The sequence below is a fragment of the Lytechinus pictus genome, chromosome 5, assembly GCF_037042905.1.
Source record: "Lytechinus pictus isolate F3 Inbred chromosome 5, Lp3.0, whole genome shotgun sequence".
Classification (NCBI taxonomy): Eukaryota; Metazoa; Echinodermata; class Echinoidea; order Temnopleuroida; family Toxopneustidae; genus Lytechinus; species Lytechinus pictus.
Genome location: NC_087249.1, coordinates 9,321,965 through 9,337,989, shown reverse-complemented (window position 1 = coordinate 9,337,989; position 16,025 = coordinate 9,321,965).

The following is a 16,025-nucleotide window of genomic DNA, read 5'->3' as shown; positions in this document are numbered from 1 at the left end:
AAGCCAAATTCAAGATCATTGTATATGAAGGGGCTCATTGTTTTCCATAAAATCGCTGAAAGTTATACCCGAGTCTCGAGTTCAAGACCAACAACAAAAATAATGACAACATGACACTCCTCCCCTATATTCTCCCGATGAACTGAAAGGTAACATAAGATGTAAGCTTTGAATTCCAGGCATACCTTATGCAATACGAGGCAGGACAACGCGGACTGGCACCGAGTCAAGTTCTCATGCCTTGTAGAAAGTCATGTGACTGGGTTCAACATGCTAAGGTTCGTAATCAGACGTTGGTCGCCATGGAAACGGATTCAGGATGCGTTCGTGGGAAACTTTCGATCGGAGTTTGTTGTCGTCACGGTCGTTGTGGGAGACCGCATTGGTTATTTTGCCTGGGTTAATTTTGGTCGCAAATTTGCACTTATTTTAGTGGTCAACGACATCTGCGACGTCGTACTTCAGAAGATAAAACGAATATCACAGCAAACCTTAGAATATTATCAAAGATGGTATCTAAACCTCGATGAAATGGTTTTAGCGGGGATTGATTGTATACCCGTATACCTTCTTTCATTTCAAAGTTGAAAAGGAACAGCTTGTGATCTACGTTTCAGTCTATTGTATAGCTTATAGGTGAAATTTTTCAAATTTGTTTCATCTAGAATTTTTTTTCCCAAAAACATTAATATTGGCAGATACCATTTCTGAGAATGGGCGTGAGTACTAAAACGTCAAATTCATAACTCAAATAGAATTGATGATGGTAAGAGAAAGCAGGTCCCAGGCATCAGTCGGGAACATCTTAGAAACTATTGTCTGACATTTTGATGATCAATTAGTCTCGACAGTAGAGAGGGCTTGCCAAGAATATCTTCACTGTCAAGACTGTCAATTTGCCAAGGCCTGGGATAAATTGGTAAAACCGAAAACCAGAGTGGGCAAATTGAATCTCTGGCAATGTCACTTTGGATGGAAACATACAAGACTTCATCCTGGCCATTATACATGCAGAAAGATTATTAAATGACATATTAATAATTTCTGGGAAAAATTGTTTAATTTTTGATATGTGAATGTTTTGAGCGAGTGTGTGTCCCTCATGCTGGATACATCAAGAGCCAATGGAGACGAATGGCGATTGTTACCAGGTTAATGATTGATTGTTTACAAACCCGATGAATTTCAAACTTGAAATCATAACAACGTGTCCTTTGAGAATGTTAATCCCGTCTAATATCTCAAAACCCGATGAATGTCATTAATGAACAGATTATCCATGTTCTGCCCGTGGTTTTGATGGAGAGCTGAGAAGTTTTTGTCAAAAATAGTTGGTGGACTGGGACAGCAGATCATCCGCAGATTCGGACCGCACGAAAAATTGCAAATGTCGTTTGTCCAGAATCCAGGACGACACTGCTGTTTTGATTCACCGATTTTCGACAAAGGCTGTTTTGTCATTGAAGGGCTTTTGACAAAAGATTCTCTGTGTTATAGAAAGCGTCTGCTTAGGGATTGCGTAAATGCCCTACAATGGCATTTGGTGACCCTGTCCAATCAGCTATCTCATCACTCCGACTGAAATCTCATCCTCTCCTAAACCTGAGCCTCTGGCGTCTAGACAAACCATTTGCAAATCGAAACGAGTTCCAACTTGATCTAAAAGAATGGCTCAAAATGTCTTGGGGGCGTTGCCAGAGGTGTGCCCGATTTATAATTGTCATGACGCACACCAAATATAGACACCGATCATGCGGATGGATCTCATCTGCAAATCTGGTGCTCTGGCAGAGCAGTGGATCGTGCTTTGGGGATGAGTTGGCATCATGAAACAATTTACATTGGATCAGATGCAAAAGAATGATTTTTAAAAAATCATTTTCATTTCTTTCTTGCTCCCATCTTCCCTCCGTTTTTCGACTTACTTGTTTGTCAGAAAGGATTGAATCCACTGCGTTATATTGCAGAGCAAAGCAGTACCATCATTCGGTCTTACGGAGACCGCACCAAGTTTATCCAGTGTTAAGTTACATGTTCTCGTCTGACCATGCATCCCGAGTTGCCGAAGACAATGTATTTGAATTATCTGACTATCTTTTAATTAGGATACCAAGCTACAAAATAAAGAAAAAAAATACAAAAATGAAATCCATTCTGTTTTAATGACATATATATTATTAATAGCAGACTATTTCGAAATGAGGGTTAATAAGTGACATTATTTTGATTGCAGTCTTATAATGCTTATAGGTTATCCCATGTTCGGTTTCAAGTAGAATTTCGTGACTCTTCCAGAAGGTTTGGTGCATATCTGCCTGCCATCCATTCGTATCACAGCCAAATGGCGTGACGGGGTTTGCCAGTCACGTGACTCTTGATAAGACCACGTGATGTGCCTAACGAGACGCCACTATTTACATCTAATGCAGATGTGGAATAAGCGATGCAATTGTTTTTTTTCTCCAGCCAGGCAGATCTGTTTTATAGAATTAAAAATGGTAGTTATTTTTTGTTGTATTTGTTTTTATTCCATATTATTATAATCTCGTGTAAAATTTACACTTTGATAACAGTATGCTTTTAGTAAGGTTGTCATAAAGTCATGTATTTTACAAACTTTCTCATTATGGAATACGTGGAATTGCCTTGGAGTGGTTCAGGAATTACCTTAAAGAAAGAAAACAATATGTTTATTTAAATAATCACATCTCTGATCAACATGACATTAATTGTGGTGTCCCACAAGGTAGTATATTAGGGCCTCTTTTATTCATTATTTACATTAACGATTTTCACAGATCATCTGACATTCTTTCGTTTATTCTTTTTGCAGATGATTCCAATGTATTTTTTGCTCACAAAAACCCTCACACCCTAGTTCAGATTATGAATTTGGAATTGCTAAATTTGACTCAATGGATACGTGCCAATAAACTATCTCTTAATTTAAACAAAACCAAATATATGATATTTAGTCATTCTATTGAATCTTTACCTTCTGACATCATCTTTGATGATACACCTTTACAATGTGTTTCCCAAATTAAATTTTTAGGAATTATAGTTGATAATAAACTTTCTTGGAAACCCCACGTTCTTAATGTGAGCAAAATATTATCTCGTAATATTGGTGTAATTAATAAGTTAAAACACTATTTTCCTTCCGTCACATTACTCATGTTATACTCCTCTTTGATTTTACCTTACCTTAATTATGGAATATTAGCTTGGGGTAATACCCACAATTCTTTAGTGGACAAAATATTAATTTTACAAAAGAAAACACTCCGAATTATATGTAATGCACCAGTTCGTTCTCATACAGATCCATTGTTTGTGAAACATAAAATCATGAAAATAAAAAAATTATATTTGTTTCAATTAGGTCAATTCATGTTTAAATATAAAAATAATTCGTTGCCACGCATATTTGATTCCATGTTTCCCCGAAACCAATCCCTCCATAACTATCCCACCAGGCAGTCAAATGAATATCACTTGCCCCTTCTTAGAACGCTTCTAGCACAAAATACTTACTTATATACAGGTCCAAGATTTTGGAATTCCCTTGACGATGAGATTAAAGACGCCCATTCTTTACTGTCCTTTAAAAACAAACTAAAAGTTATGCTCCTAAAGTCTTAATGAATTATGTTTATTATTCTAAACTAAAATTTTGTATCTTTTATCGCTAGTCTATTATCTATGTTTATACAGAACATGACATATTTTTTCCAGTTAGACATAAGATTTAAAATACAAAAGTTATAGCTTGTCTATACATTATATTCTACTTTTTATATTATATATGTGTATGAGTGTATGTGTGTATGTCCGTATTTAAGTGTGTGTATGTGTTTATATGTATGTATATATATATATGTGTGTATATATATGTACATGATGTGTATGTATGTGTAGACATAATACATATGCAGCAGATTAGCTTTGCATCCCTCTCCCTATCTCTATTTTTCTTTCTATATTCTAGGCAGTTGTCATCGTATACTATTGTCCACCCTCATGTACCTGTGTTGTGTTGTGTCGTGTTATTAGCGCGTTTTCGCCCAGCGTCGTACGACGCTATCTACGACGTAGAACGATCTCTTGGTTCGTGCGTCCGTCGCGCTCAACTCTCGCTTGTAAGCAGTTTCGCAAATCGCTGAACGCGGCCGGATCGACCGGAAGTACGTAGACTGCATGACGTCACCACTACTAGGGAAAATCCCGCGCCCGCGCTCTATGAACTGGCTGTCGGCGCGCGCTCGATTTGATCGGCTCAGCTTGCTCGCTCTACAAGCGATCTGATTGGCTGTTGACGGCTGTTGACAAATCCTACGTTCTAATGCGGACGCCCGCTAATTTGCGGAAGAACCGTCCGTGATTTGAGCTCAAGAACGCTCGGGCCTCTGTTTCCATGGAAGTTGGCGATTTTTGCACACGACCCTTACGTTCTACGTCGTACGACGCTGGGCGAAAACGCGCTAATGTCATTTGTCTCTGAATTTCACAATCCTGTATATAAGATTTTTTTTTGCCCTTTTCGTTATCTTCATGTATTCCTTTACGTATATTTCAATATTCTTTCTATCCTAACTTTTTGAGGGGTACACATTTTACAAGCTTTGCTTTTCAGTGGACCCCTCCATTCTTCTCATGATATATGATTATATTGATTTAATTATATTTAATTATACTGATCATATTGATTTAAATTTGACATGCATGTTAATTTTATTTGAATCACTTATTGAATATGTATATTATTTATTCAATGTTGAATTTTGTTCATGCTTTTATTTAAATTGAATTAATTTATCATGTAATTTTTTGTATTATGTTGAAGAATGAAAAATAAATTGAATTGAAAATTGAATTGTATGTACAATTTAATCAAAATATTGATAAGGTATAGATATGCAGGTACTGATGAAAAAAAATATTTTTCAGTAGGTCTACACTCTTATTCTTAAAGCAAATCAGTAAAACTGACTAGACTTGTAGTCAGCTGGGTGCAACTGATTGTCTAGTCACATTTCTGACATAATAGTCTGAAATAATTCAATTCTAGTAAAATACGACTAGAAAATAATCAAACATGACTAGAATAACAGTTGCACCCAGCTGACCCAATTAACTAGTCATTTTTGACGGATTTGTTTTTAGAGTGTACAAAGTACTCAAATATAAGGTACTCAAATTAATGTTAGAATTAAATTCAATCCTGTTATTGCGAGGATTGTCTCACGAAAAAACCTATTTCATTAATCTACTCAACATAAATGAATTGGCCGACCCAATTTTGCCAATAGATTTGGTGTATTTATACCTGAAATACTAAATTTCGCAACTAGCCCCCAAATTGGACTTTGAACGAATCTTAACGATTTGTAATTATTTCACGGCCATGCATGAGAAAGTTTCTCTTGATCTTGTGGAAGCGTGGGAAACAAACTGAAATAAATGTGTTGAATATCAATAAAGTCTGTCAACATTAAATCTGTAGATTTCCAAATAAATATATCTCATGATTATACGCCCCAGTAAAAATTTTCCTTATAATTAGTATACCTTTCTCTCCATTATGTCCTTCTTGGTTACATGTAATTATTTTTCCACATGCAAACTAGTTTGTTGTATTTTTCATTCGTTTAAGTTTTTGCCTATTTGACGGAAAGGATATTATTAGTTGTTTTCTTCACGATATTATGCCTTGGTCGGGGAATGGGAAATACATGTTTTTTTTATTATTCCCACAGAAACACCACCATCACTTTCCCGATTTTAGTTCCTTACTTTACCCTTTCCTTTTAGTATGCATGCACATTCAGTCTTTATATTGAGTTATTTCACGTTTGATGTTTTTTAACCAGTTGTACTGCTATATAATAAAGTACCTGTAAATTGTACATAATTCAGACTTTTTGGCTGCGAAGTGCAATGATAATAAAACCTTTTCAATTTCGATTTCATTTGATTATTTTTTATTTTCGATATGGTTGGACAACAGTAGTGATGACACGTGACAGTTTGGTTAAAGTTAACATTAATCACATTAATGGTTTCTTTCTTGTCTGCTCAGGGAAGATTTCGTTGAACTGTACGTATTTTCCACGACCAAGATTGATGATTTCCAAAGTAAATGCTCATACGTACATCTTCCATTATTGTTCAACATCAGTTTGTAAACCAATAATGACTCTCTAATCTCATACATTTTTCTATCGTTGAAATATTTAATCTATTTAATCTACCTTTTGCTTTAAACCTTACTTACGAGTAACAAAGATATTGATACAACATCGCTAAAAAGAAAGCTAAAATTTCTGCTCATTTTCGTAAATATAGGTTTGACTTTTGAACATTCTCTATCTATACCCTTTATGCACTTAATGTTCATTATTATGTATGGTTGTAATTCTCTTTATTTATCATTTAGTGTGGAATGATGATGCTGTTATATTCTCAATAAAGACTTAATTATAGATAATAACAATTACAATAATAATAATAATGTGACTTGTAAAGTGCCAAATCCACTCTGTAGAGTGCTCAAGGCGCATAAAGAGCTAAGAGTAAATAATATATATATATATAATTATATATATATCATCCCAGAAAAAACAAATCACCTTGAACGTCATCATCATCACCACATCTTCCATCGCTCTACTTTGCGAAGATTTGCGAAATTCACGAAAAGATTTTTTTAAGTGCGCAACACATAATATTAAACTTTCTCTCAAGTTTGTATGACTGCAGTGCAGAAAACGATCACAGGCCTCCATGTAATAGACAAGCCCCAGGAATGGCGATTGTACGGGAGCTATTGTTCGTCACCACCGTGGGAGAATTTGGTCTTTTGTTCCCCCCGTCATGCTTTGTAACGTCACAATAGAGCTGGATGGTTGAGTGAATAAGAGCTATTCGGATCGAACCCATCAAAGAGAGTGATTATTATGAGTGATTTCAAGGTAACCAAGTGATTCACAAGTTCCAAACAGCGAATCTGCCTGTCCCGTCTTCATCCTTTGCGCATTATATCTCTTATTATATAGCTTTCAATAAAGCTTTAATACCGATATTTTCATAATACTGTCGGCGTAACTTCGGACAAATTTCGATTTTTATCATCTACAATCTGATAGGCTCAATGCTTTGTTAGTCCTCTTGACATTTTCCAGGATTTTTTTTTAAATCAGTGGAGCGCATCTGGCAGTCTCGCCTGCATTACGTGATTCAATGTAGCAGCAGTGCTGACTTTGAAAACTACTAAAAATAATTATTCACACAAAAAACATTCATATAATGATACAATACTACGTTCATTGACCCTAAATGATATTTGACCTTGATCATGATTGTGACCTAAGACTTGTCAGTGATACTTGATTACCCCTATGTCCACATTTCATAAACTATATCCATAAACTTTGAAAGTTATGACAGCAATTTAATAATTACCTCCAACATGGCCAAAGTTCATTGATCTTAAATGACCTTGCACAGGATGTTCAGTGATACTTGATTATCTTTATGGCCAGATTTTATGATATAGATCAATATACTTTCCGGCGAAAGAGGAAATTAAAAAAACCTTATCCTTATAGGTTAAGATTTTGATGTTGATTCCCCCAACATGGTCTAAGTTCATTGACCCTAAATGACCTTTGATCTTGGTCATATGACCTGAAACTCAGGCAGAATGTTTGGTAATAATTGATTATCCTTATGTCCAAGTTTCATGAACTAGGTTCATATACTTTCTAAGTCATGCTGTCATTTCAAAAACTTAACCTTCGGTTAAGATTTGATGTTGACGCCGCCGCCGTCGGAAAAGCGGCGCCTAGAGTCTCATTCTGCTATGCAGGTGCATGAGACAAAAATCATGTCCTGTATAAAGAAAAAAAAAGAAAGATTCTTTTGGTGAAGAAAAGTTACCTTGTCGCGGGATCTGAGTGTATATTGCTTCCATTTTGAGATTATAATTATCAACATTTTGATGTTGGTTCTTTGAAGAAGCATTTGACTTAAGACAATCATTGTTAAAAACTGGTCCAGAGTATTGGGTAACCCAAATCGCCCAACTCTAATATAATTTCTCTGATTGTATCTCTCTCTTTTTCTCTCTCTCCCTCCTCCTTCCTCTCTAATACCTCGGTCACATTTGCTCTACGGCGGCCGTACGGCGAGTCGAAAACAGCCGTTTTAACATTTTTTATACCAGCTACATATAGGTGGTTTGAATTAAAATTAATAAAACGACTGTTTTCGACTCGCAGTATACGGCGGCCGTAGAGCAAATGTGACCGAGGTATTAGTAATGTCTGTATTTGTCTCTCTCCCTCTCTACCCCTTTCTCTCCCATCACTAAAGGTATTATTCCATTCGCTTGTCTTTTTAACCCTCAATTTTCCCAGTCCGTTTTGTGCATTCAGCTTTCTCTTTCGATCGAATAAAAGGGCCTACTGTTTGCTTGGTGCTATAGGTGACAAAATAATTGAAAAGATCGAAAGAGATTTTGTTTGTTCGAGTCCAGAGTCCTCGTCTGGAAATTTCCACATTTCTATTTTCGGCTCGTGCAGTCATAACAAACGACGACCTCGAGAAAAAGTGCACCTGGGGAAATAGATAATTAATTATTTCAGTTTCATATCAATGAATGAATTAAATACAGTAATTCTGGACAACACTGGCAATCAAAAGTATATTTTATGATGTGAACGGCGTTCAATTATTTTGCCAAGCAGATATCCCTATACACACCGGATCCTAGTACAATCTTGCGATGTCTCCGTTAATTAATTTAGAATGAAGTTTGATTGATTGATAATGAATTTATTTCATTTCAAAATTTCAACAAAGTTACAAAGTGGCGAATTATAATATAAGATAATGGAATGAAGAAGAAACCTTTTTGAAAAGCAAAGCTTGTTAATGAAGGTTTCCTTCAATAAATAAGACATATTGATGCAAGCCTACTACTTGAAAATTAAGTCTACTACATCGAACTGTGTTTTCGAAAAGCATATAAAATGATATAAACTATTTACGAATATTCTAGTACTGTTCCGAAATATCACAGGGGTTTCCATTTTTAAAGTATGACTGATCTGTGGTCCAACATGCCTATGAAATTTTACTGAGCAAAATAAGTCTTGTATCAAATTTATTTCCACTTAGTTTGCAAAGCAGGTATATTTGAGTCATTCCCGAGATCAGAAACTTTTACAAAACGAAACATTCCGGGAAAAGGGGTATGACGATTTTTAGAGTATGGGGTCGAGGGCTGGTATCAAAGAAATTATGACGTAAAATAACCATTCCAATGTTAATTCAGTTCATTCATCATTCACGATATTGCACTGCCTTGTACTAGAATCCTGTCTCCATTCTGGTAATTCAATAATCCTCGAGTGTACCTTCAACATCACCGATCGATCGAAGAGCTAATATACAGAAAACGGAAGAAGATGTGCTATTGATAATTGAATTGAAGGTTAGAGGAGAATCTACCAGTGACGGAGGAAGTTATTAATTATTGTACTTTTTTTCGTCATCTTCGTTTTCATCGCATTTTGTCGATTTCCTAGATGGGGTTGGTAATCAAATTACTGGGAAGATAAGTCTCTGCTTCCAATATTATAAGCAAAAGTATTTGTTTGGTTTAAACATGTTCAAATGCGCACTGGCCTACATATGAGGGTGAGGGTAGGGGCATGGGAACCCCCCCCCCCCCAAAAAAAAAGTTTCACAAAAACAAAAAAAGGAGAAAATGAAAGAAGACAGAAAAAATACGTCAAAATCTATCTAAAATTAGATTTTTAGGTGAATATTTTGGTTCGCTCGCGGCTTTTTAAAGATTTTGCCCGATACGCCACGTCTGCCCCCCTCAAAACTTTTGGCTCATTACGCCACTGGAAAAGTACTCCAGAATTCAGGAAAATTCTAGGACAAAATATACAGTACCTGTCAGTGTGTGGTCATATCTTCTTACACTAATTCACAAAATTTAATGATATTTTGTGACAAATAGAAGACAATAAATACTTAATTGAATTGGATTTGAAAAAAAATATAAAAGGCAGAAGCACTTTATCCATCTCATTCCATGATATACGTTCTTATGCCGAGCTAGGCATTATAACTCGGTGATATATCGAGAGCGCCTCCATAATTTATTAAAAAAAAATTTTTTTTTAACAAGTACACATCGAATTACCAATAAGGCATATTAATTTTAGCATTTCTATATATTTGAATATATAGAGGATAAAAGAGCATTGTCGATTAAATGCCTTGCTCACGGGCATATGTGTCGAGGCCGGGGATCGAACCTCGAACTTTCCATGCATAACCAGGCGCATTAGACCACTCAGCCACGGCACCTCCAATCCTTAATTGGAATTCACGATCTTGATCCCAAGACAAGTCATATCCCCAAAAAAGACCTCCATTATTATTATTGTCATTACCTGTATCACCCCCTAAAACAATTTTGTACAGAGTGAGAGGAAAATAGGAAATATTAGTGGCATAGTTGAAATTTTCTTTCATCATTATGAGCTGATCTATAGTAGAAATGGAAGCTATTAAAAATATGTAAAATAATTAGGAATGGTTAATTTCTATATAGTTACAACATCATACCATGGCCTAGATTACATGCACGATTTAGTAGACATAACATTCCAGCATAGGCAATGTAAACAAAAACCACCGATGTGTGAATTATTGATAAAATCTGCCATCTAAATTCCAACTGACAACAAACAGCCCAATTCATAACTATTCTGATAGTTATCTTAACATACCTAATCATTGCGACATATGACATTCTGTTTCTGTTTATGGTAACTCCTGTAGGAACTCTGCAGGACAGCGTTTTGCTGGTAAACGCCAAGCTGGTATATAACCAATTACCTAGGAAACATTTTACGTCTAGGTTTATCAGTCACAGTGGCTGACCTTCTAGACGACAGATACTACTCTCGGGCCTATTTATCAAAGTGGAGACAATGGCAGAGTGGGGATTCGAACTCACAACCTTGCGATTATGAGTCCAATGGTCTAATCACTGGACCACACGACCACATTTGGCGTACTAAACGAGACTGTAATTTCTACACGCATTCTTCTCCCGTAACATGAATATCAAGGCAAAAGACATGCGGAGTTAACCACCTTTTGTTTACCCCGAATGAAAAGTAAACAATGCAATGGAATGCGGAATGTCATTTTGTTCCAAACCTGTTTAATAGACCAAGGAGATTTAAGGTCATTTGGTCAAGTACCAAACAAAGGATTCGTTAGAACGGAGATTTCGGATCGTTGAAGATTTGGCAATATTCCACAGTCTTTTCGTAAAAGATTCCTTGACACAGCAAAACGGTAGGTATATAATCAATACTATACATACTTAGTTGGTACCGATTGTGATTACATCAATGGTAGGGTACCTACAGATGGTTTAGAAGCAATGCTGGTGGTACCTATAATTGTGGTGACACAAATTGTTAGGGTAATGACGCAATTGATGGTGATGACACCATAGGGTTGATACCAATGTTAGGGATATAATGGTTTGGTACCGAAAGTGATGGTGCTAGTTGTGACGACACACCACTGTGATGGTAATGAGTAGGACCTATATTAGCGATGACACCATTGACGGCATCAATGGTGTTGTACCGATTTAGTCTGCAGGCACAGACCATGATTGAAACTTTGATCAGCAAGTGTGTCTCCACTCAAAGACTAGCACATACAAAACTTGCTGTTTCAATTCCTTCAGTACACAAGGCATGAGTAGGCTGCACATTTAGACCCTTAACTCGTGTAAAGGGTTTGCACAGCAAACTAGTACCGATTATGGTGGTACCGATTGTTATCGAACTGATGGTCCTGCGTGGTACCAACGTTTATGAAACTGATGGTATGGTATCGTTATGATAACAGTAATGAAATGGTAACGATGGTTAAAGTTACATTACTGTTGGTACCGATGGTGATGGTATACATTGGTAATATTTTGGTAATGGTGTTGATGGTGATGGTAACAATGGAGATGGTAACAATGAATATAGTACTAGAGGTTTATAGTACCAATGGTTGTGGTACCAAAGGTGATGGCACTGATGGTGGTGTTATCCATGGTAATAATGACGTTGGTATCGATGATGATGTTTTTTTTATGGAAATGGTATACCAATGCTTGGTACCAATGGTGATAATGAGTGCTTGAGATGGTTGGTATCTGATAATTCCGGTACTGAACATCAAGGAGTACCAATGGTTTTGACAGAAATGGTCTGGGTACCTGTCTTCTACTAAAACAATAAACAAGCAGTTATTGTATTTACTTGAGCATCTAAACCCCCTTTTTAGTCTTCAAGTTTTTGTTCCTTGACAACCAAACAAACATCTTTTTCTTTTCAAAGTAAAAGAAATGTATTTCGTCATTGAGTGACTTAAGAGAGTGAGCGAAATAGGGAATATTCTAAATCGAGTGCCTCCTTGGATAATGAATCAAAAGTTAATGGTCAATGACATGTTTGAATATAAAACGGTTTTAATCCTATTATTTTTTCAGATATTACAAACGTCTCTTTAAAAAACATTTTGAAGAGACATTCTTTTCTTTGAGGTGAAAGAAAAAAAGACACCAATCATTATACTCGTTCCTTAAATTTGCCGTCGAAACTTGTCTATGCTCATTGCACTGTGTCTACCATGATCTCACAAAGTTCTGTGTACTTTGGTGGTTAAGAACTCTTTTCATTCTATAAAGTTTACATCGTCCGAAAAATATTGGAGTGATTTTTTTTTCAAATGTTTAAATACAAAATTGGCAACGTCTCAAGTCATTTATCACGTGCAATACAATTGTTGAAATACAACGTGCTGGTGACAAAGTGGTTCTTTCATTTTGCATGTATTTTCGTATTTTCAATGAGGAAAATCCAACACAAACAGAGGCATTCATTGTGACAAAAATAAAGAACGAATTACAGGACTCGTTGCGAAATCTCGTTGAATTATTCAAGACTGAAACTGGTTGTTTGGAAATATTTCGAGATTATAATACTATTGCGTGGAACCCAATCAGCTGTTAAAAATATAAAAGACAGATGTGTTTGAATTATTCTTATTATATCATACTTGTTCCATTTCAAATTCATCATAACATAATCAAATAAAACATCTTGAAACTTTTGACATGTTTAAGGGGTTTCTGCGGACTTTTTGTAAAAAACACCATCTTTTCATAAGCTGATATTTCAATTTTTAGCAAATGAATTGAAGATGGATACAAAATCAATGCAATTCTATTAGTTGGGGGAAAATGAAATATGCCGCAGTTTAAGAAAAATCAGTAGTAAATGTATTAATCAATCAAGTAATACTTTCTTATCAATATATATATATACGGTGAAGGGCCTATATGTATATATATATATATATATATATATCCACTTGGCATGGGATTGGTTGAGGCTTCCAAGAGTGCTCAAACTTGACACCGATCTGACCAAGGTATGAATATACACATATTTATGTATAGACATACATATATATACATATATATATATATATATATATATATATATATAATATCAATATAAACTCACCTATTTGACATGATTGAAGGCATGCCAAGGTTTAATTCATGTGAATAATACAATTGACAATTAACTTAGCGGGTTTTTTTTAAGAAAAGGCTATCCGTATTATTACATTACAAATTGTCTAGACAACCTATTATCACGTTCTAACACCGAGTATAGTACCAACACCAGTTTCTCTTTCAATATGATCTAGCAATGAAAGAATGTAGTACACCACTGTTGTCATTCAAATACCCACGCGCTGCTATTTTGAAGGCGAATCTATTGATGTAATCAAGGGGGTTGGGCTCTGTTTGGTTTGACATCAAAATATACAGGGACTTTTCTTTCCACCAGCCAGAGGAGTGACTTTACCGCATTATTAAAGCCCATTTCAAAAACACTACATTAAATTGCATCCATGTGAAAATGCAGCATCACACACACTTCTGTATCCTCCTCCCGCACCCCACAAAAACTCACACACATACTAATTAACCATGCGTCGCGACGATTTGCGAACCGAGGACGTCCTCGGTTCGCTGTGTGTACTCGTTTGAAAATGCAAAGTTGAATAGGAAGTCCTAAAGATGCCAGAGTGTGTAATGACCTCCTTCTTGGAGGTTATTTCTTACATTTTACCCATTACCTGGGGACGTCCACAGTCCAATCAATCCCTTATCTCATTTGAGCCGTTTCTTATAGTAAACGCATGGTTTGTAAAAAGAGATCCCACCCGGCCAATACACCCAGGCTGTGTGTATAAGGGGGTAGGAAGAGTCCCCGGTCAGTGCTTTATGCTATGCTAAAGTTATGACCGAAAATGGGCTCGGTTGTGGGGGTTTAGTGGATTTAATAACATTTTGAGAGTGTGATACCACTAACACACGCCCCCACTTTGGCGATTAATGATAAATGAGTCCCCAATTGTCAAATTACAAGAGTGTATGTCAGTGCACGCACACACCATCTTGCACATGATCCCAAACGCTCTTATCTCTTTCACTCTGCCCCCTTTCCGTGTTGGTCTCTTCGCAAACTTTCTTCACTTTTTTCTCTTATATTAATGTCTCTAGTATGTTTAGCTCCCGCTTTCTCTCTCTCAACTCACTTTAACAGTCTTGAATGACGTTGACATTATAATACTGAACGAGCCTTTATATCTTAAACATATCTTTAATATAAAAAAGTAGAATTCATCTACTACCCCCCTTCCTTTCCTCCCTCCAAGTAATCTTTATTTTATTGATCTTTAAGTAGGTATACAGCTTCTCAGTGCGCCTTAATATCGAAATAACCACGATAACGGTACATTAGTTCCCGCAAGGGAGAAACGTTATTACACAATAATGAGCAAATGAAAATTAGAGGCCATGCTGAGTTTTTTGTTCATTAATGGCAAATACAAATTCTATTTGACCTTTAAAATGCAAATAAATGGGCCTCTCCTCAGGAGATATCGCTTTGTAACGAAAATCATTACGTGCATGGATTCATCGATTGTATATACATGCATGGTTTAAGAAGAAAACTTGCATGTTTTAACTTGTTCGCTTTGAATTATTCAAACCAAACCATAGCAGGTTATTAAGTTTCATGATATAATATATTTATATAAATAAAAAAGAAGAAGAATTTACTTCAACTTAAAATCGCTGATAATACATAGACTTGCTTGAGAAAAGGATAAAGTCAAAATGCACAATTCTATTACGAACCTTGCTATTTACCACGTAACCACTCAATGTGCCGATCTTCGTGCTACTTCGAAATGTTTTTGCAATAGGCCTATACCAAATATTCTTTTAAAGGTCAAGTCCACCCCGGAAAAATGCTGATTTGAATTAATAGAAAAAAAACAAGCATAACGCTGAAAATTTCATCAAAATCAGATGTAAAATATTAAAGTTATGACGTTTGAAAGTTCCCCTTATTTTTCACCAAGTTTGCACAACTCAGTGATATGCAAATGAGAGAGTTGATGATGTCTGTCACTCACTATTTTTTTTTTTTTTTTTTATTGTTTAAATTATACCATATTTCAAGTTTTACAGATTTGACCATCGATAAGGACCAACATTTCTGAACCACAAAATGTTAAAACAACGGCAAATCCACATGTCCAAGGATGAATAAAACTTGTTTTAACAGGACAATGAGGAGAAAATAATATTTCATAATAAAATACAAAATGTGTGTGACGTGATCAGTTCCCTCATTTGCATACCGACCAGAAACTTAAAAATGTCATAACTTTCTTATTTCACATCCGATTTTGATGAAATTTTCAGTGTTACGCTTGTTTGATTTATTATTTGTTTATTGTTATTATTTGTTTAAATTCAAACCAACTTTTTGTTGTGGTGGAATTGTCATTTAAATTTTTGATTTTTGAAGGACTAAAGAAAATTGAATTGT